Source organism: Anomaloglossus baeobatrachus, chromosome 4 (assembly GCF_048569485.1).
Source record: "Anomaloglossus baeobatrachus isolate aAnoBae1 chromosome 4, aAnoBae1.hap1, whole genome shotgun sequence".
NCBI classification, from domain to species: domain Eukaryota; kingdom Metazoa; phylum Chordata; class Amphibia; order Anura; family Aromobatidae; genus Anomaloglossus; species Anomaloglossus baeobatrachus.
In genome coordinates this window covers 673946917-673969761 of record NC_134356.1, presented here as the reverse complement: position 1 = coordinate 673969761, position 22845 = coordinate 673946917, and positions in this window count along the sequence as shown.

Genomic DNA, 22845 nt, shown 5'->3' with positions numbered 1-22845 from the left:
AGAGAATGAATAGAATCCCAGAGACACAGTGCAGACTGACACAGGGAGAGAGAATGAATAGAATCACAGAGACACAGTGCAGACTGACACAGGGAGAGAGAATGAATAGAATCCCAGAGACACAGTGCAGACTGACACAGGGAAAGAGAATGAATAGAATCCCAGAGACACAGTGCAGACTTACACAGGGAAAGAGAATGAATAGAATCCCAGAGACACAGTGCAGACAGACACAGGGGAAGAGAATGAATAGAATCCCAGAGACACAGTGCAGACTGACACAGGGAGAGAGAATGAATAGAATCCCAGAGACACAGTGCAGACTGACACAGGGAGAGAGAATGAATAGAATCCCAGAGACACAGTGCAGACTGACACAGGGAGAGAGAATGAATAGAATCCCAGAGACACAGTGCAGACTGACACAGGGAGAGAGAATGAATAGAAGCCCAGAGACACAGTGCAGACTGACACATGGAGAGAGAATGAATAGAATCCCAGAGACACAGTGCAGACAGACACAGGGAAAGAGAATGAATAGATTCCCAGAGACACAGTGCAGACAGACACAGGGAAAGAGAATGAATAGATTCCCAGAGACACAGTGCAGACTGACACAGGGAGAGAGAATGAATAGAATCCCAGAGACACAGTGCAGACTGACACAGGGAGAGAGAATGAATAGAATCCCAGAGACACAGTGCAGACTGACACAGGGAGAGAGAATGAATAGAATCCCAGAGACACAGTGCAGACTGACACAGGGAGAGAGAATGAATAGAATCCCAGAGACACAGTGCAGACTGACACAGGGAGAGAGAATGAATAGAATCCCAGAGACACAGTGCAGACTGACACAGGGAGAGAGAATGAATAGAATCCCAGAGACACAGTGCAGACTGACACAGGGAGAGAGAATGAATAGAATCCCAGAAACACAGTGCAGACTGACACAGGGAGAGAGAATGAATAGAATCCCAGAGGCACAGTGCAGACTGACACAGGGAGAGAGAATGAATAGAATCCCAGAAACACAGTGCAGACTGACACAGGGAGAGAGAATGAATAGAATCCCAGAGACACAGTGCAGACTGACACAGGGAGAGAGAATGAATAGAATCCCAGAGACACAGTGCAGACTGACACAGGGAGAGAGAATGAATAGAATCCCAGAGACACAGTGCAGACTGACACAGGGAAAGAGAATGAATAGAATCCCAGAGACACAGTGCAGACTGACACAGGGAGAGAGAATGAATAGAATCCCAGAGACACAGTGCAGACTGACACAGGGAAAGAGAATGAATAGAATCCCAGAGACACAGTGCAGACAGACACAGGGAGAGAGAATGAATAGAATCCCAGAGACACAGTGCAGACTGACACAGGGAAAGAGAATGAATAGAATCCCAGAGACACAGTGCAGACAGACACAGGGAGAGAGAATGAATAGAATCCCAGAGACACAGTGCAGACTGACACAGGGAGAGAATGAATAGTATCTCAGAGACACAGTGCAGACTGACACAGGGAGAGAGAATGAATAGAATCCCAGAGACACAGTGCAGACTGACACAGGGAGAGAGAATGAATAGAATCCCAGAGACACAGTGCAGACTGACACAGGGAGAGAGAATGAATAGAATCCCAGAGACACAGTGCAGACTGACACAGGGAGAGAGAATGAATAGTATCCCAGAGACACAGTGCAGACTGACACAGGGAGAGAGAATGAATAGAATCCCAGAGACACAGTGCAGACTGACACAGGGAGAGAGAATGAATAGAATCCCAGAGACACAGTGCAGACTGACACAGGGAGAGAGAATGAATAGAATCACAGAGACACAGTGCAGACTGACACAGGGAGAGAGAATGAATAGAATCCCAGAGACACAGTGCAGACTTACACAGACGGAGAGAATGAATAGAATCCCAGAGACACAGTGCAGACTGACACAGGGAAAGAGAATGAATAGAATCCCAGAGACACAGTGCAGACTGACACAGGGAGAGAGAATGAATAGAATCCCAGAGACACAGTGCAGACTGACACAGGGAGAGAGAATGAATAGAATCCCAGAGACACAGTGCAGACTGACACAGGGAGAGAGAATGAATAGAATCCCAGAGACACAGTGCAGACTGACACAGGGAGAGAGAATGAATAGAATCCCAGAGACACAGTGCAGACTGACACAGGCAGAGAGAATGAATAGAATCCCAGAGACACAGTGCAGACTGACACAAAGAGAGAATGAATAGAATCCCAGAGACACAGTGCAGACTGACACAGGGAGAGAATGAATAGTATCCCAGAGACACAGTGCAGACTGACACAGGGAGAGAGAATGAATAGAATCCCAGAGACACAGTGCAGACTGACACAGGGAAAGAGAATGAATAGAATCCCAGAGACACAGTGCAGACTGACACAGGGAGAGAATGAATAGAATCCCAGAGACACAGTGCAGACTGACACAGTGAGAGAGAATGAATAGGATCCCAGAGACACAGTGCAGACTGACACAGGGAGAGAGAATGAATAGAATCCCAGAGACACAGTGCAGACTGACACAGGGAAAGAGAATGAATAGAATCCCAGAGACACAGTGCAGACTGACACAGGGAGAGAATGAATAGAATCCCAGAGACACAGTGCAGACTGACACAGGGAGAGAGAATGAATAGAATCCCAGAGACACAGTGCAGACTGACACAGGGAGAGAGAATGAATAGAATCACAGAGACACAGTGCAGACTGACACAGGGAGAGAGAATGAATAGAATCCCAGAGACACAGTGCAGACTGACACAGGGAGAGAGAATGAATAGAATCCCAGAGACACAGTGCAGACTGACACAGGGAGAGAGAATGAATAGAATCCCAGAGACACAGTGCAGACTGACACAGGGAGAGAGAATGAATAGAATCCCAGAGACACAGTGCAGACTGACACAGGGAGAGAGAATGAATAGAATCCCAGAGACACAGTGCAGACTGACACAGGGAGAGAGAATGAATAGAATCCCAGAGACACAGTGCAGACTGACACAGGGAGAGAGAATGAATAGAATCCCAGAGACACAGTGCAGACTGACACAGGGAGAGAGAATGAATAGAATCACAGAGACACAGTGCAGACTGACACAGGGAAAGAGAATGAATAGAATCCTAGAGACACAGTGCAGACAGACACAGGGAGAGAGAATGAATAGAATCCCAGAGACACAGTGCAGACTGACACAGGGAGAGAGAATGAATAGAATCCCAGAGACACAGTGCAGACTGACACAGGGAGAGAGAATGAATAGAATCCCAGAGACACAGTGCAGACTGACACAGGGAGAGAGAATGAATAGAATCCCAGAGACACAGTGCAGACTGACACAGGGAGAGAGAATGAATAGAATCCCAGAGACACAGTGCAGACTGACAGAGGGAGAGAGAATGAATAGAATCCCAGAGACACAGTGCAGACTGACACAGGGAGAGAGAATGAATAGAATCCCAGAGACACAGTGCAGACTGACACAGGGAGAGAGAATGAATAGAATCCCAGAGACACAGTGCAGACTGACACAGGGAGAGAGAATGAATAGAATCCCAGAGACACAGTGCAGACTGACACAGGGAGAGAGAATGAATAGAATCACAGAGACACAGTGCAGACTTACACAGACGGAGAGAATGAATAGAATCCCAGAGACACAGTGCAGACTGACACAGGGAGAGAATGAATAGAATCCCAGAGACACAGTGCAGACTGACACAGGGAGAGAATGAATAGTATCTCAGAGACACAGTGCAGACTGACACAGGGAGAGAGAATGAATAGAATCCCAGAGACACAGTGCAGACTGACACAGGGAGAGAGAATGAATAGAATCCCAGAGACACAGTGCAGACTGACACAGGGAGAGAGAATGAATAGAATCCCAGAGACACAGTGCAGACTGACACAGGGAGAGAGAATGAATAGAATCCCAGAGACACAGTGCAGACTGACACAGGGAGAGAGAATGAATAGAATCACAGAGACACAGTGCAGACTGACACAGGGAGAGAGAATGAATAGAATCCCAGAGACACAGTGCAGACTGACACAGGGAGAGAGAATGAATAGAATCCCAGAGACACAGTGCAGACTGACACAGGGAGAGAGAATGAATAGAATCCCAGAGACACAGTGCAGACTTACACAGACGGAGAGAATGAATAGAATCCCAGAGACACAGTGCAGACTGACACAGGGAAAGAGAATGAATAGAATCCCAGAGACACAGTGCAGACTGACACAGGGAGAGAGAATGAATAGAATCCCAGAGACACAGTGCAGACTGACACAGGGAGAGAGAATGAATAGAATCCCAGAGACACAGTGCAGACTGACACAGGGAGAGAGAATGAATAGAATCCCAGAGACACAGTGCAGACTGACACAGGGAGAGAGAATGAATAGAATCCCAGAGACACAGTGCAGACTGACACAGGGAAAGAGAATGAATAGTATCCCAGAGACACAGTGCAGACTGACACAGGCAGAGAAAATGAATTGTATCCCAGAGACACGGTGCAGACTGACACAGGGAGAGAGAATGAATAGAATCCCAGAGACACAGTGCAGACTGACACAGGGAGAGAGAATGAATAGAATCCCAGAGACACAGTGCAGACTGACACAGGCAGAGAGAATGAATAGAATCCCAGAGACACAGTGCAGACTGACACAAAGAGAGAATGAATAGAATCCCAGAGACACAGTGCAGACTTACACAGGGAGAGAGAATGAATAGAATCACAGAGACACAGTGCAGACTGACACAGGGAGAGAGAATGAATAGAATCCCAGAGACACAGTGCAGACTGACACAGGGAAAGAGAATGAATAGAATCCCAGAGACACAGTGCAGACTGACACAGGGAGAGAATGAATAGAATCCCAGAGACACAGTGCAGACTGACACAGGGAGAGAGAATGAATAGAATCCCAGAGACACATTGCAGACTGACACAGGGAGAGAGAATGAATAGAATCACAGAGACACAGTGCAGACTGACACAGGGAGAGAGAATGAATAGAATCCCAGAGACACAGTGCAGACTGACACAGGGAGAGAGAATGAATAGAATCCCAGAGACACAGTGCAGACTTACACAGGGAGAGAGAATGAATAGAATCCCAGAGACACAGTGCAGACTGACACAGGGAGAGAGAATGAATAGAATCCCAGAGACACAGTGCAGACTGACACAGGGAGAGAGAATGAATAGAATCCCAGAGACACAGTGCAGACTGACACAGGGAGAGAGAATGAATAGAATCCCAGAGACACAGTGCAGACAGACACAGGGAGAGAGAATGAATAGAATCCCAGAGACACAGTGCAGACAGACACAGGGAGAGAGAATGAATAGAATCCCAGAGACACAGTGCAGACTGACACAGGGAAAGAGAATGAATAGAATCCCAGAGACACAGTGCAGACTGACACAGGGAGAGAGAATGAATAGAATCCCAGAGACACAGTGCAGACTGACACAGGCAGAGAGAATGAATAGAATCCCAGAGGCACAGTGCAGACTGACACAGGGAAAGAGAATGAATAGAATCCCAGAGACACAGTGCAGACTGACACAGGGAAAGAGAATGAATAGAATCCCAGAGACACAGTGCAGACTGACACAGGGAGAGAGAATGAATAGAATCCCAGAGACACAGTGCAGACTGACACAGGGAGAGAGAATGAATAGAATCCCAGAGACACAGTGCAGACTGACACAGGGAGAGAGAATGAATAGAATCCCAGAGACACAGTGCAGACTGACACAGGGAAAGAGAATGAATAGAATCCCAGAGACACAGTGCAGACTGACACAGGGAAAGAGAATGAATAGAATCCCAGAGACACAGTGCAGACTGACACAGGCAGAGAGAATGAATAGAATCCCAGAGACACAGTGCAGACTGACACAGGGAGAGAGAATGAATAGAATCCCAGAGACACAGTGCAGACTGACACAGGGAGAGAGAATGAATAGAATCACAAAGACACAGTGCAGACTGACACAGGGAGAGAGAATGAATAGAATCACAAAGACACAGTGCAGACTGACACAGGGAGAGAGAATGAATAGAATCCCAGAGACACAGTGCAGACTTACACAGGGAAAGAGAATGAATAGAATCCCAGAGACACAGTGCAGACAGACACAGGGAAAGAGAATGAATAGATTCCCAGAGACACAGTGCAGACTGACACAGGGAGAGAGAATGAATAGAATCCCAGAGACACAGTGCAGACTGACACAGGGAGAGAGAATGAATAGAATCACAGAGACACAGTGCAGACTGACACAGGGAGAGAGAATGAATAGAATCACAGAGACACAGTGCAGACTGACACAGATAAAGAGAATGAATAGAATCCCAGAGACACAGTGCAGACAGACACAGGGAAAGAGAATGAATAGATTCCCAGAGACACAGTGCAGACTGACACAGGGAGAGAGAATGAATAGAATCCCAGAGACACAGTGCAGACTGACACAGGGAGAGAGAATGAATAGAAGCCCAGAGACACAGTGCAGACTGACACAGGGAGAGAGAATGAATAGAAGCCCAGAGACACAGTGCAGACTGACACAGGGAGAGAGAATGAATAAAATCCCAGAGACACAGTGCAGACTGACACAGGGAGAGAGAATGAATAGAATCACAGAGACACAGTGCAGACTGACACAGGGAAAGAGAATGAATAGAATCCCAGAGACACAGTGCAGACTGACACAGGGAGAGAGAATGAATAGAATCACAGAGACACAGTGCAGACTGACACAGGGAAAGAGAATGAATAGAATCCCAGAGACACAGTGCAGACTGACACAGGGAGAGAGAATGAATAGAATCACAGAGACACAGTGCAGACTGACACAGGGAAAGAGAATGAATAGAATCCCAGAGACACAGTGCAGACTGACACAGGGAAAGAGAATGAATAGAATCACAGAGACACAGTGCAGACTGACACAGGGAGAGAGAATGAATAGAATCACAGAGACACAGTGCAGACTGACACAGGGAAAGAGAATGAATAGAATCCCAGAGACACAGTGCAGACTGACACAGGGAGAGAGAATGAATAGAATCACAGAGACACAGTGCAGACAGACAGGGAAAGAGAATGAATAGTATCCCAGAGACACAGTGCAGACTGACACAGGGAGAGAGAATGAATAGAAGCCCAGAGACACAGTGCAGACTGACACAGGGAGAGAATGAATAGTATCCCAGAGACACAGTGCAGACTGACACAGGGAGAGAGAATGAATAAAATCCCAGAGACACAGTGCAGACTGACACAGGGAGAGAGAATGAATAGAATCCCAGAGGCGCAGTGCAGACTGACACAGGGAAAGAGAATGAATAAAATCCCAGAGACACAGTGCAGACTGACACAGGGAGAGAGAATGAATAGAAGCCCAGAGACACAGTGCAGACTGACACAGGGAAAGAGAATGAATAGTATCCCAGAGACACAGTGCAGACTGACACAGGGAGAGAGAATGAATAGAAGCCCAGAGACACAGTGCAGACTGACACAGGCAGAGAGAATGAATAGAATCCCAGAGACACAGTGCAGACTGACACAGGGAGAGAGAATGAATAGAATCCCAGAGACACAGTGCAGACTGACACAGGGAGAGAGAATGAATAGAATCCCAGAGGCACAGTGCAGACTGACACATGGAGAGAGAATGAATAGAATCCCAGAGACACAGTGCAGACAGACACAGGGAAAGAGAATGAATAGAATCCTAGAGACACAGTGCAGACTGACACAGGGAGAGAGAATGAATAGAATCCCAGAGACACAGTGCAGACTGACACAGGGAGAGAGAATGAATAGAATCCCAGAGGCACAGTGCAGACTGACACATGGAGAGAGAATGAATAGAATCCCAGAGACACAGTGCAGACAGACACAGGGAAAGAGAATGAATAGATTCCCAGAGACACAGTGCAGACTGACACAGGGAGAGAGAATGAATAGAATCCCAGAGACACAGTGCAGACTGACACATGGAGAGAGAATGAATAGAATCCCAGAGACACAGTGCAGACTGACACAGGGAGAGAGAATGAATAGAATCCCAGAGACACGGTGCAGACAGACACAGGGAGAGAGAATGAATAGAATCCCAGAGACACAGTGCAGACTGACACAGGGAGAGAGAATGAATAGAATCCCAGAGACACAGTGCAGACTGACACAGGCAGAGAGAATGAATAGAATCCCAGAGACACAGTGCAGACTGACACAGGGAGAGAGAATGAATAGAAACCCAGAGACACAGTGCAGACTGACACAGGGAGAGAGAATGAATAGAATCCCAGAGACACAGTGCAGACTGACACAGGGGAAGAGAATGAATAGAATCCCAGAGACACAGTGCAGACTGACACAGGCAGAGAAAATGAATAGAATCCCAGAGACACAGTGCAGACTGACACAGGGAGAGAGAATGAATAGAATCACAGAGACACAGTGCAGACTGACACAGGGAGAGAGAATGAATAGAATCCCAGAGACACAGTGCAGACTGACACAGGGAGAGAGAATGAATAGAATCCCAGAGACACAGTGCAGACTGACACAGGGAGAGAGAATGAATAGAATCCCAGAGACACAGTGCAGACTGACACAGGCAGAGAGAATGAATAGAAACCCAGAGGCACAGTGCAGACTGACACAGGGAAAGAGAATGAATAGAATCCCAGAGACACAGTGCAGACTGACACAGGGAGAGAGAATGAATAGAATCCCAGAGACACAGTGCAGACTGACACAGGCAGAGAGAATGAATAGAAACCCAGAGACACAGTGCAGACAGACACAGGGAAAGAGAATGAATAGTATCCCAGAGACACAGTGCAGACTGACACAGGGAGAGAGAATGAATAGAAGCCCAGAGACACAGTGCAGACTGACACAGGGAGAGAATGAATAGAATCCCAGAGACACAGTGCAGACAGACACAGGGAGAGAGAATGAATAGAAGCCCAGAGACACAGTGCAGACTGACACAGGGAAAGAGAATGAATAGAATCCCAGAGACACAGTGCAGACTTACACAGGGAAAGAGAATGAATAGAATCCCAGAGACACAGTGCAGACAGACACAGGGGAAGAGAATGAATAGAATCCCAGAGACACAGTGCAGACTGACACAGGGAGAGAGAATGAATAGAATCCCAGAGACACAGTGCAGACTGACACAGGGAGAGAGAATGAATAGAATCCCAGAGACACAGTGCAGACAGACACAGGGAAAGAGAATGAATAGATTCCCAGAGACACAGTGCAGACTGACACAGGGAGAGAGAATGAATAGAATCCCAGAGACACAGTGCAGACTGACACAGGGAAAGAGAATGAATAGAATCCCAGAGACACAGTGCAGACTTACACAGGGAAAGAGAATGAATAGAATCCCAGAGACACAGTGCAGACAGACACAGGGAGAGAGAATGAATAGAATCCCAGAGACACAGTGCAGACAGACACAGGGAAAGAGAATGAATAGATTCCCAGAGACACAGTGCAGACTGACACAGGGAGAGAGAATGAATAGAATCCCAGAGACACAGTGCAGACTGACACAGGGAAAGAGAATGAATAGAATCCCAGAGACACAGTGCAGACTTACACAGGGAAAGAGAATGAATAGAATCCCAGAGACACAGTGCAGACAGACACAGGGAGAGAGAATGAATAGAATCCCAGAGACACAGTGCAGACTGACACAGGGAAAGAGAATGAATAGAATCCCAGAGACACAGTGCAGACTGACACAGGGAGAGAGAATGAATAGAATCCCAGAGACACAGTGCAGACTGACACAGGGAGAGAGAATGAATAGAATCCCAGAGACACAGTGCAGACAGACACAGGGAGAGAGAATGAATAGAATCCCAGAGACACAGTGCAGACTGACACAGGGGAAGAGAATGAATAGAATCCCAGAGACACAGTGCAGACTGACACAGGGAGAGAGAATGAATAGAATCCCAGAGACACAGTGCAGACTGACACAGGGAGAGAGAATGAATAGAATCCCAGAGACACAGTGCAGACTGACACAGGGAAAGAGAATGAATAGAATCCCAGAGGCACAGTGCAGACTGACACAGGGAGAGAGAATGAATAGAATCACAGAGACACAGTGCAGACTGACACAGGGAGAGAGAATGAATAGAATCCCAGAGACACAGTGCAGACAGACACAGGGAGAGAGAATGAATAGAATCCCAGAGACACAGTGCAGACTGACACAGGAAGAGAGAATGAATAGAATCCCAGAGACACAGTGCAGACTGACACAGGGAAAGAGAATGAATAGAATCCCAGAGACACAGTGCAGACTGACACAGGGAAAGAGAATGAATAGAATCCCAGAGACACAGTGCAGACAGACACAGGGGAAGAGAATGAATAGAATCCCAGAGACACAGTGCAGACTGACACAGGGAGAGAGAATGAATAGAATCCCAGAGACACAGTGCAGACTGACACAGGGAGAGAGAATGAATAGAAGCCCAGAGACACAGTGCAGACTTACACAGGGAAAGAGAATGAATAGAATCCCAGAGACACAGTGCAGACAGACACAGGGGGAAGAGAATGAATAGAATCCCAGAGACACAGTGCAGACTGACACAGGGAGAGAGAATGAATAGAATCCCAGAGACACAGTGCAGACTGACACAGGAAGAGAGAATGAATAGAATCCCAGAGACACAGTGCAGACTGACACAGGGAGAGAGAATGAATAGAATCCCAGAGACACAGTGCAGACTGACACAGGGAGAGAGAATGAATAGAAGCCCAGAGACACAGTGCAGACTGACACATGGAGAGAGAATGAATAGAATCCAGAGACACAGTGCAGACAGACACAGGGAAAGAGAATGAATAGATTCCCAGAGACACAGTGCAGACTGACACAGGGAGAGAGAATGAATAGAATCCCAGAGACACAGTGCAGACTGACACATGGAGAGAGAATGAATAGAATCCCAGAGACACAGTGCAGACTGACACATGGAGAGAGAATGAATAGAATCCCAGAGACACAGTGCAGACAGACACAGGGAAAGAGAATGAATAGATTCCCAGAGACACAGTGCAGACTGACACAGGGAGAGAGAATGAATAGAAGCCCAGAGACACAGTGCAGACTGACACAGGGAGAGAGAATGAATAGAATCCCAGAGACACAGTGCAGACTTACACAGGGAAAGACAATGAATAGAATCCCAGAGACACAGTGCAGACAGACACAGGGAGAGAGAATGAATAGAATCCCAGAGACACAGTGCAGACTGACACAGGGAGAGAGAATGAATAGAATCCCAGAGACACAGTGCAGACTGACACAGGGAGAGAGAATGAATAGAATCCCAGAGACACAGTGCAGACTGACACAGGGGAAGAGAATGAATAGAATCCCAGAGACACAGTGCAGACTGACACAGGGAGAGAGAATGAATAGAATCACAGAGACACAGTGCAGACTGACACAGGGAGAGAGAATGAATAGTATCCCAGAGACACAGTGCAGACTGACACAGGGAGAGAGAATGAATAGAATCACAGAGACACAGTGCAGACTGACATAGGGAGAGAATGAATAGTATCTCAGAGACACAGTGCAGACTGACACAGGGAGAGAGAATGAATAGAATCCCAGAGACACAGTGCAGACTGACACAGGGAGAGAGAATGAATAGAATCCCAGAGACACAGTGCAGACTGACACAGGGAGAGAGAATGAATAGAATCCCAGAGACACAGTGCAGACTGACACAGGGAGAGAGAATGAATAGAATCCCAGAGACACAGTGCAGACTGACACAGGGAGAGAGAATGAATAGAATCCCAGAGACACAGTGCAGACTGACACAGGGAGAGAGAATGAATAGAATCACAGAGACACAGTGCAGACTTACACAGACGGAGAGAATGAATAGAATCCCAGAGACACAGTGCAGACTGACACAGGGAGAGAGAATGAATAGAATCCCAGAGACACAGTGCAGACTGACACAGGGAGAGAGAATGAATAGAATCACAGAGACACAGTGCAGACTGACACAGGGAGAGAGAATGAATAGAATCCCAGAGACACAGTGCAGACTTACACAGACGGAGAGAATGAATAGAATCCCAGAGACACAGTGCAGACTGACACAGGGAGAGAGAATGAATAGAATCCCAGAGACACAGTGCAGACTGACACAGGGAGAGAGAATGAATAGAATCCCATAGACACAGTGCAGACTGACACAGGGAGAGAGAATGAATAGAATCCCAGAGACACAGTGCAGACTGACACAGGGAGAGAGAAAGAATAGAATCCCAGAGACACAGTGCAGACTGACACAGGGAAAGAGAATGAATAGAATCCCAGAGACACAGTGCAGACTGACACAGGGAGAGAGAATGAATAGAATCCCAGAGACACAGTGCAGACTGACACAGGGAGAGAGAATGAATAGAATCCCAGAGACACAGTGCAGACTGACACAGGCAGAGAAAATGAATTGTATCCCAGAGACACGAGTGCAGACTGACACAGGGAGAGAGAATGAATAGAATCTCAGAGACACAGTGCAGACTGACACAGGCAGAGAAAATGAATTGTATCCCAGAGACACAGTGCAGACTGACACAGGGAGAGAATGAATAGAATCCCAGAGACACAGTGCAGACTGACACAGGGAGAGAGAATGAATAGAATCTCAGAGACACAGTGCAGACTGACACAGGGAGAGAGAATGAATAGAATCCCAGAGACACAGTGCAGACTGACACAGGCAGAGAGAATGAATAGAATCCCAGAGACACAGTGCAGACTTACACAGGGAGAGAGAATGAATAGAATCCCAGAGACACAGTGCAGACTGACACAGGGAGAGAATGAATAGTATCCCAGAGACACAGTGCAGACTGACACAGTGAGAGAGAATGAATAGGATCCCAGAGACACAGTGCAGACTTACACAGGGAGAGAGAATGAATAGAATCCCAGAGACACAGTGCAGACTTACACAGGGAGAGAGAATGAATAGAATCCCAGAGACACAGTGCAGACTGACACAGGGAGAGAATGAATAGTATCCCAGAGACACAGTGCAGACTGACACAGTGAGAGAGAATGAATAGGATCCCAGAGACACAGTGCAGACTTACACAGGGAGAGAGAATGAATAGAATCCCAGAGACACAGTGCAGACTTACACAGGGAGAGAGAATGAATAGAATCCCAGAGACACAGTGCAGACTGACACAGGGAGAGAGAATGAATAGAAGCCCAGAGACACAGTGCAGACTGACACATGGAGAGAGAATGAATAGAATCCCAGAGACACAGTGCAGACAGACACAGGGAAAGAGAATGAATAGATTCCCAGAGACACAGTGCAGACTGACACAGGGAAAGAGAATGAATAGAATCCCAGAGACACAGTGCAGACTGACACAGGGAGAGAGAATGAATAGAATCCCAGAGACACAGTGCAGACTGACACAGGGAGAGAGAATGAATAGAATCCCAGAGACACAGTGCAGACAGACACAGGGAGAGAGAATGAATAGAATCCCAGAGACACAGTGCAGACTGACACAGGGAAAGAGAATGAATAGATTCCCAGAGACACAGTGCAGACTGACACAGGCAGAGAGAATGAATAGAATCCCAGAGACACAGTGCAGACTGACACAGGGAAAGAGAATGAATAGAATCCCAGAGACACAGTGCAGACTGACACAGGGAAAGAGAATGAATAGAATCCCAGAGGCACAGTGCAGACTGACACAGGGAGAGAGAATGAATAGAATCCCAGAGACACAGTGCAGACTGACACAGGCAGAGAAAATGAATAGAATCCCAGAGACACAGTGCAGACTGACACAGGGAGAGAGAATGAATAGAATCCCAGAGACACAGTGCAGACTGACACAGGGAGAGAGAATGAATAGAATCCCAGAGACACAGTGCAGACTGACACAGGGAGAGAGAATGAATAGAATCCCAGAGACACAGTGCAGACTGACACAGGCAGAGAAAATGAATAGAATCCCAGAGACACAGTGCAGACTGACACAGGGAGAGAGAATGAATAGAATCCCAGAGACACAGTGCAGACTGACACAGGGAGAGAGAATGAATAGAATCCCAGAGACACAGTGCAGACTGACACAGGGAGAGAGAATGAATAGAATCCTAGAGACACAGTGCAGACTGACACAGGGAGAGAGAATGAATAGAATCCCAGAGACACAGTGCAGACTGACACAGGGAAAGAGAATGAATAGAATCCCAGAGACACAGTGCAGACAGACACAGGGAGAGAGAATGAATAGAATCCCAGAGACACAGTGCAGACTGACACAGGGAGAGAGAATGAATAGAATCCCAGAGACACAGTGCAGACTGACACAGGGAGAGAGAATGAATAGAATCCCAGAGACACAGTGCAGACTGACACAGGGGAAGAGAATGAATAGAATCCCAGAGACACAGTGCAGACTGACACAGGGAGAGAGAATGAATAGAATCCCAGAGACACAGTGCAGACTGACACAGGGAGAGAGAATGAATAGAATCCCAGAGACACAGTGCAGACTGACACAGGGAGAGAGAATGAATAGAATCCCAGAGACACAGTGCAGACAGACACAGGGAGAGAGAATGAATAGAATCCCAGAGACACAGTGCAGACTGACACAGGGAAAGAGAATGAATAGAATCCCAGAGGCACAGTGCAGACTGACACAGGGAGAGAGAATGAATAGAATCCCAGAGACACAGTGCAGACAGACACAGGGAGAGAGAATGAATAGAATCCCAGAGACACAGTGCAGACTGACACAGGGAAAGAGAATGAATAGAATCCCAGAGACACAGTGCAGACTTACACAGGGAAAGAGAATGAATAGAATCCCAGAGACACAGTGCAGACAGACACAGGGAGAGAGAATGAATAGAATCCCAGAGACACAGTGCAGACTGACACAGGGAAAGAGAATGAATAGAATCCCAGAGACACAGTGCAGACAGACACAGGGAGAGAGAATGAATAGAATCCCAGAGACACAGTGCAGACTGACACAGGGAGAGAGAATGAATAGAATCCCAGAGACACAGTGCAGACTGACACAGGGGAAGAGAATGAATAGAATCCCAGAGACACAGTGCAGACTGACACAGGGAGAGAGAATGAATAGAATCCCAGAGACACAGTGCAGACTGACACAGGGAGAGAGAATGAATAGAATCCCAGAGACACAGTGCAGACTGACACAGGGAGAGAGAATGAATAGAATCCCAGAGACACAGTGCAGACAGACACAGGGAGAGAGAATGAATAGAATCCCAGAGACACAGTGCAGACTGACACAGGGAAAGAGAATGAATAGAATCCCAGAGGCACAGTGCAGACTGACACAGGGAGAGAGAATGAATAGAATCACAGAGACACAGTGCAGACTGACACAGGGAGAGAGAATGAATAGAATCCCAGAGACACAGTGCAGACTGACACAGGGAAAGAGAATGAATAGAATCCCAGAGGCACAGTGCAGACTGACACAGGGAGAGAGAATGAATAGAATCCCAGAGACACAGTGCAGACAGACACAGGGAGAGAGAATGAATAGAATCCCAGAGACACAGTGCAGACTGACACAGGGAAAGAGAATGAATAGAATCCCAGAGACACAGTGCAGACTTACACAGGGAAAGAGAATGAATAGAATCCCAGAGACACAGTGCAGACAGACACAGGGAGAGAGAATGAATAGAATCCCAGAGACACAGTGCAGACTGACACAGGGAAAGAGAATGAATAGAAACCCAGAGGCACAGTGCAGACTGACACAGGGAGAGAGAATGAATAGAATCCCAGAGACACAGTGCAGACTGACACAGGCAGAGAGAATGAATAGATTCCCAGAGACACATTGCAGACTGACACAGGGAAAGAGAATGAATAGAATCCCAGAGACACAGTGCAGACTGACACAGGGAGAGAGAATGAATAGAATCCCAGAGACACATTGCAGACTGACACAGGGAAAGAGAATGAATAGAATCCCAGAGACACAGTGCAGACTGACACAGGGAGAGAGAATGAATAGAATCCCAGAGACACAGTGCAGACTGACACAGGAAGAGAGAATGAATAGAATCCCAGAGACACAGTGCAGACTGACACAGGGAGAGAGAATGAATAGAAGCCCAGAGACACAGTGCAGACTGACACATGGAGAGAGAATGAATAGAATCCCAGAGACACAGTGCAGACAGACACAGGGAAAGAGAATGAATAGATTCCCAGAGACACAGTGCAGACTGACACAGGGAGAGAGAATGAATAGAATCCCAGAGACACAGTGCAGACTGACACAGGGAAAGAGAATGAATAGAATCCCAGAGACACAGTGCAGACAGACACAGGGAAAGAGAATGAATAGATTCCCAGAGACACAGTGCAGACTGACACAGGGAGAGAGAATGAATAGAATCCCAGAGACACAGTGCAGACTGACACAGGGAAAGAGAATGAATAGAATCCCAGAGACACAGTGCAGACAGACACAGGGAGAGAGAATGAATAGAATCCCAGAGACACAGTGCAGACAGACACAGGGAGAGAGAATGAATAGAATCCCAGAGACACAGTGCAGACTGACACAGGGAGAGAGAATGAATAGAATCCCAGAGACACAGTGCAGACTGACACAGGCAGAGAAAATGAATAGAATCCCAGAGACACAGTGCAGACTGACACAGGGAGAGAGAATGAATAGAATCCCAGAGACACAGTGCAGACTGACACAGGGAGAGAGAATGAAGAGAATCCCAGAGACACAGTGCAGACTGACACAGGGGAAGAGAATGAATAGAATCACAGAGACACAGTGCAGACTGACACAGGGAGAGAGAATGAATAGAATCCCAGAGACACAGTGCAGACAGACACAGGGAGAGAGAATGAATAGAATCCCAGAGACACAGTGCAGACTGACACAGGGGAAGAGAATGAATAGAATCACAGAGACACAGTGCAGACTGACACAGGGAGAGAGAATGAATAGAATCCCAGAGACACAGTGCAGATTGACACAGGGAAAGAGAATGAATAGAATCCCAGAGACACAGTGCAGACTGACACAGGGAGAGAGAATGAATAGAAACCCAGAGACACAGTGCAGACTGACACAGGGAGAGAGAATGAATAGAATCCCAGAGACACAGTGCAGACTGACACAGGGGAAGAGAATGAATAGAATCCCAGAGACACAGTGCAGACTGACACAGGGAGAGAGAATGAATAGAATCCCAGAGACACAGTGCAGACTGACACAGGGAGAGAGAATGAATAGAATCCCAGAGACACAGTGCAGACTGACACAGGGGAAGAGAATGAATAGAATCCCAGAGACACAGTGCAGACAGACACAGGGAGAGAGAATGAATAGAATCCCAGAGACACAGTGCAGACTGACACAGGGAGAGAGAATGAATAGAATCCCAGAGACACAGTGCAGACTGACACAGGGAGAGAGAATGAATAGAATCCCAGAGACACAGTGCAGACTGACACAGGGGAAGAGAATGAATAGAATCCCAGAGACACAGTGCAGACTGACACAGGGAGAGAGAATGAATAGAATCCCAGAGACACAGTGCAGACTGACACAGGGAAAGAGAATAAATATAATCCCAGAGACACAGTGCAGACTGACACAGGGAGAGAGAATGAATAGAATCCCAGAGACACAGTGCAGACTGACACAGGGAGAGAGAATGAATAGAATCCCAGAGACACAGTGCAGACAGACACAGGGAGAGAGAATGAATAGAATCCCAGAGACACAGTGCAGACTGACACAGGGAAAGAGAATGAATAGAATCCCAGAGGCACAGTGCAGACTGACACAGGGAGAGAGAATGAATAGAATCCCAGAGACACAGTGCAGACTGACACAGGGAAAGAGAATGAATAGAATCCCAGAGGCACAGTGCAGACTGACACAGGGAGAGAGAATGAATAGAATCCCAGAGACACAGTGCAGACAGACACAGGGAGAGAGAATGAATAGAATCCCAGAGACACAGTGCAGACTGACACAGGGAGAGAGAATGAATAGAATCCCAGAGACACAGTGCAGACTGACACAGGGAGAGAGAATGAATAGAAGCCCAGAGACACAGTGCAGACTGACACATGGAGAGAGAATGAATAGAATCCCAGAGACACAGTGCAGACAGACACAGGGAAAGAGAATGAATAGAATCCCAGAGACACAGTGCAGACTGACACATGGAGAGAGAATGAATAGATTCCCAGAGACACAGTGCAGACTGACACAGGGAAAGAGAATGAATAGAATCCCAGAGACACAGTGCAGACTTACACAGGGAAAGAGAATGAATAGAATCCCAGAGACACAGTGCAGACTGACACAGGGAGAGAGAATGAATAGAATCCCAGAGACACAGTGCAGACTGACACAGGGAAAGAGAATGAATAGAAACCCAGAGGCACAGTGCAGACTGACACAGGGAGAGAGAATGAATAGAATCCCAGAGACACAGTGCAGACTGACACAGGCAGAGAGAATGAATAGATTCCCAGAGACACATTGCAGACTGACACAGGGAAAGAGAATGAATAGAATCCCAGAGACACAGTGCAGACTGACACAGGGAGAGAGAATGAATAGAATCCCAGAGACACATTGCAGACTGACACAGGGAAAGAGAATGAATAGAATCCCAGAGACACAGTGCAGACTGACACAGGGAGAGAGAATGAATAGAATCCCAGAGACACAGTGCAGACTGACACAGGAAGAGAGAATGAATAGAATCCCAGAGACACAGTGCAGACAGACACAGGGAAAGAGAATGAATAGAATCCCAGAGACACAGTGCAGACTGACACATGGAGAGAGAATGAATAGAAGCCCAGAGACACAGTGCAGACTGACACATGGAGAGAGAATGAATAGAATCCCAGAGACACAGTGCAGACAGACACAGGGAAAGAGAATGAATAGAATCCCAGAGACACAGTGCAGACTGACACATGGAGAGAGAATGAATAGATTCCCAGAGACACAGTGCAGACTGACACAGGGAAAGAGAATGAATAGATTCCCAGAGACACAGTGCAGACTGACACAAAGAGAGAATGAATAGAATCCCAGAGACACAGTGCAGACTGACACAGGGAAAGAGAATGAATAGAATCCCAGAGACACAGTGCAGACTGACACAGGGAGAGAGAATGAATAGAATCCCAGAGACACAGTGCAGACTGACACAGGGAGAGAGAATGAATAGAAGCCCAGAGACACAGTGCAGACTGACACATGGAGAGAGAATGAATAGATTCCCAGAGACACAGTGCAGACTGACACAGGGAGAGAGAATGAATAGAAGCCCAGAGACACAGTGCAGACTTACACAGGGAAAGAGAATGAATAGAATCCCAGAGACACAGTGCAGACAGACACAGGGAGAGAGAATGAATAGAATCCCAGAGACACAGTGCAGACTGACACAGGGAGAGAGAATGAATAGAATCCCAGAGACACAGTGCAGACTGACACAGGGGAAGAGAATGAATAGAATCCCAGAGACACAGTGCAGACTGACACAGGGAGAGAGAATGAATAGAATCCCAGAGACACAGTGCAGACTGACACAGGGAGAGAGAATGAATAGTATCCCAGAGACACAGTGCAGACTGACACAGGGAGAGAGAATGAATAGAATCACAGAGACACAGTGCAGACTGACACAGGGAGAGAATGAATAGAATCCCAGAGGCACAGTGCAGACTGACACATGGAGAGAGAATGAATAGAAACCCAGAGACACAGTGCAGACTGACACAGGGAAAGAGAATGAATAGAATCCCAGAGACACAGTGCAGACTGACACAGGGAGAGAGAATGAATAGAATCACAGAGACACAGTGCAGACTGACACAGGGAGAGAGAATGAATAGTATCCCAGAGACACAGTGCAGACTGACACAGGGAGAGAGAATGAATAGAATCCCAGAGACACAGTGCAGACTGACACAGGGAGAGAATGAATAGAATCCCAGAGGCACAGTGCAGACTGACACAGGGAGAGAGAATGAATAGAATCCCAGAGACACAGTGCAGACTGACACAGGGAGAGAGAATGAATAGAATCCCAGAGACACAGTGCAGACTGACACAGGGAGAGAGAATGAATAGAATCCCAGAGACACAGTGCAGACTGACACAGGGAGAGAGAATGAATAGAATCCCAGAGACACAGTGCAGACTGACACAGGGAGAGAGAATGAATAGAATCACAGAGACACAGTGCAGACTTACACAGACGGAGAGAATGAATAGAATCCCAGAGACACAGTGCAGACTGACACAGGGAGAGAATGAATAGAATCCCAGAGACACAGTGCAGACTGACACAGGGAGAGAGAATGAATAGAATCACAGAGACACAGTGCAGACTGACACAGGGAGAGAGAATGAATAGAATCCCAGAGACACAGTGCAGACTGACACAGGGAGAGAGAATGAATAGAATCCCAGAGACACAGTGCAGACTGACACAGGGAAAGAGAATGAATAGAATCCCAGAGACACAGTGCAGACAGACACAGGGAGAGAGAATGAATAGAATCCCAGAGACACAGTGCAGACTGACACAGGGAGAGAATGAATAGTATCTCAGAGACACAGTGCAGACTGACACAGGGAGAGAGAATGAATAGAATCCCAGAGACACAGTGCAGACTGACACAGGGAGAGAGAATGAATAGAATCCCAGAGACACAGTGCAGACTGACACAGGGAAAGAGAATGAATAGAATCCCAGAGACACAGTGCAGACTGACACAGGGAGAGAGAATGAATAGAATCCCAGAGACACAGTGCAGACTGACACAGGGAAAGAGAATGAATAGAATCCCAGAGACACAGTGCAGACAGACACAGGGAGAGAGAATGAATAGAATCCCAGAGACACAGTGCAGACTGACACAGGGAGAGAATGAATAGTATCTCAGAGACACAGTGCAGACTGACACAGGGAGAGAGAATGAATAGAATCCCAGAGACACAGTGCAGACTGACACAGGGAGAGAGAATGAATAGAATCCCAGAGACACAGTGCAGACTGACACAGGGAGAGAGAATGAATAGAATCCCAGAGACACAGTGCAGACTGACACAGGGAGAGAGAATGAATAGAATCACAGAGACACAGTGCAGACAGACACAGGGAAAGAGAATGAATAGAATCCCAGAGACACAGTGCAGACTTACACAGACGGAGAGAATGAATAGAATCCCAGAGACACAGTGCAGACTGACACAGGGAGAGAGAATGAATAGAATCCCAGAGACACAGTGCAGACTGACACAGGGAGAGAGAATGAATAGAATCCCAGAGACACAGTGCAGACTGACACAGGCAGAGAAAATGAATTGTATCCCAGAGACACAGTGCAGACTGACACAGGGAGAGAATGAATAGAATCCCAGAGACACAGTGCAGACTGACACAGGGAGAGAGAATGAATAGAATCTCAGAGACACAGTGCAGACTGACACAGGGAGAGAGAATGAATAGAATCCCAGAGACACAGTGCAGACTGACACAGGCAGAGAGAATGAATAGAATCCCAGAGACACAGTGCAGACTGACACAAAGAGAGAATGAATAGAATCCCAGAGACACAGTGCAGACTGACACAGGGAGAGAGAATGAATAGAATCCCAGAGGCACAGTGCAGACTGACACAGGGAGAGAGAATGAATAGAATCCCAGAGACACAGTGCAGACTGACACAGGGAGAGAGAATGAATAGTATCCCAGAGACACAGTGCAGACTTACACAGGGAGAGAGAATGAATAGAATCACAGAGACACAGTGCAGACTTACACAGGGAGAGAGAATGAATAGAATCCCAGAGACACAGTGCAGACTGACACAGGGAGAGAGAATGAATAGAATCCCAGAGACACAGTGCAGACTTACACAGGGAGAGAGAATGAATAGAATCCCAGAGACACAGTGCAGACAGACACAGGGAAAGAGAATGAATAGATTCCCAGAGACACAGTGCAGACTGACACAGACGGAGAGAATGAATAGAATCCCAGAGACACAGTGCAGACTTACACAGACGGAGAGAATGAATAGAATCCCAGAGACACAGTGCAGACTGACACAGGGAGAGAATGAATAGTATCCCAGAGACACAGTGCAGACTGACACAGTGAGAGAGAATGAATAGGATCCCAGAGACACAGTGCAGACTGACACAGGGAGAGAGAATGAATAGAATCCCAGAGACACAGTGCAGACTGACACAGGGAAAGAGAATGAATAGAATCCCAGAGACACAGTGCAGACTGACACAGGGAGAGAGAATGAATAGAATCCCAGAGACACAGTGCAGACTGACACAGGGAGAGAGAATGAATAGTATCCCAGAGACACAGTGCAGACTGACACAGGGAAAGAGAATGAATAGAATCCCAGAGACACAGTGCAGACTGACACAGGCAGAGAGAATGAATAGAATCCCAGAGACACAGTGCAGACTGACACAGGCAGAGAAAATGAATTGTATCCCAGAGACACAGTGCAGACTGACACAGGGAGAGAATGAATAGAATCCCAGAGACACAGTGCAGACTGACACAGGGAGAGAGAATGAATAGAATCTCAGAGACACAGTGCAGACTGACACAGGGAG